The sequence below is a fragment of the Bison bison genome, unplaced genomic scaffold (assembly GCF_000754665.1).
Source record: "Bison bison bison isolate TAMUID 2011002044 unplaced genomic scaffold, Bison_UMD1.0 scf7180017864230, whole genome shotgun sequence".
In the NCBI taxonomy this organism is placed as follows: Eukaryota; Metazoa; Chordata; class Mammalia; order Artiodactyla; family Bovidae; genus Bison; species Bison bison.
In genome coordinates, this window is record NW_011494802.1 from 1,388,086 (window position 1) to 1,390,001 (window position 1,916).

The 1,916-nt window shown below is 47.9% G+C and overlaps 1 protein-coding gene across 2 annotated transcripts in view; it reads right to left on the reverse strand.

The window, feature by feature from the left end:
- Positions 1–1,916, reverse strand: part of UNC13B (unc-13 homolog B (C. elegans)) — a 226,051-nt gene that overhangs the window by 124,701 nt on the left and 99,434 nt on the right. The gene's annotated exons all lie outside the window — the stretch shown is intronic.

Sequence of the window (1,916 nt, forward strand, 5' to 3'; positions counted from 1 at the left end):
TTGAGATTAGTTGTTTGTCAGTTGCTTCATTTGCTATTATTTTCTCCCATTCTGAAGGCTGTCTTTTCACCTTGCTAATAGTTTCCTTTGATGTGCAGAAGCTTTTAAGGGTAATTAGGTCCCATTTGTTTATTTTTGCTTTTATTTCCAATATTCTGGGAGGTGGGTCATAGAGGATCCTGCTGTGATGTATGTTGGAGAGTGTTTTGCCTATGTTCTCCTCTAGGAGTTTTATAGTTTCTGGTCTTACGTTGAGATCTTTAATCCATTTTGAGTTTATTTTTGTGTGTGGTGTTAGAAAGTGTTCTAGTTTCATTCTTTTACAAGTGGTTGACCAGATTTCCCAGCACCACTTGTTAAAGAGATTGTCTTTAATCCATTGTATATTCTTGCCTCCTTTGTCAAAGATAAGGTGTCCATATGTGCATGGATTTATCTCTGGGCTTTCTATTTTGTTCCATTGATCTATATTCTGTCATTTTTGAGACTGCATCCAAGTACTGCATTTCGGACTCTTTTGTTGACCATGATGGCCACTCCATTTCTTCTGAGGGATTCCTGCCCGCAGTAGTAGATATAATGGTCATCTGAGTTAAATTCACCCGTTCCAGTCCATTTCAGTTCGCTGATTCCTAGAACGTCGACATTCACTCTTTCCATCTCTTGTTTGACCACTTCCAATTTGCCTTGATTCATGGACCTGACATTCCAGGTTCCTATTCAATATTGCTCTTTACAGCATCAGACCTTGCTTCTATCATCAGTCACATCCACAGCTGGGTATTCTTCTTGCTTTGGCTCCATCCCTTCATTCTTTCTGGAGTTATTTCTCCACTGATCTCCGGTAGCATATTGGGCACCTACTGACCTGGGGAGTTTCTCTTTCAGTATCCTATCATTTTGCCTTTTCATACTGTTCATGGGGTTCTCAAGGCAAGAATACTGAAGTGGTTTGCCATTCCCTTCTCCAGTGGACCACATTCTGTCAGATCTCTCCACCATGGGATAGCTCCTCTAGGCCCTCCTGCGCCCGTGCAGCCACGGCTCCTTGGATGAGGGGTTGGTCCTCCCGGCCACTGCCCCTGGCCTCCGGCGTGGGGTAGCTCCTCCCGCCCGCCGCGTCTGACTTCGGACGCGGGTAACTCCTCTCCTCGCCACCCCTGACCTCGGACGCTGGGTATCTCCTCTCGGCTGCCCCCCTTGACCTCGGACTCGGGGTAGCTCCTCTCCGCGGTTCCTGCGCCGTCGCAACCTGGTACTCTCGGCCGCTGCCCCTGACCTTGGACGTGGGGTAACTCCTCTTGGCCGCAGTCCTTCGGGCATGGGGTCCTCCCGGCTTCTGCCCCTGACCTCGGACGTGGGGTGGCTCCTCTTGGCCGCGCTTAGCGCGCCCGTCGCAGCCGCCTGAGCTTTAGCGCGCCCGACGCACAGGTCTTGAGGGCTTCCTTAAACCTAGGCGGACAGGATCTCTGGCAGCCTCCTTTTATGAAAGGCCAAGGAGTAAGCGTCTTTTAATTTCATGGCTGCAGTCACAATCTGCAGTGATTTTGGAGCCCAGAAAAATAAAGTCTGACACTGTTTCCACTGTTTCCCCATCTATTTCCCATGACCTGATGGGACCAGATGCCATGATCTTCGTTTTCTGAATGTTGAGCTTTAAGCCAACTTTTTCACTCTCCTCTTTCACTTTCATCAAGAGGCTTTTGAGTTCCTCTTCACTTTCTGCCATAAGGGTGTGTCATCTGCACATCTGAGGTTATTGATATTTCTCCCGGCAATCTTGATTCCAGCTTGTGTTTCTTCCAGTCCAGCGTTTCTCATGATGTACTCTGCATAGAAGTTAAAATAAGCAGGGTGACAATATACAGCCTTGACATACTCCTCTTCCTATTTGGAACCAGTCTGTTGTTCCATGT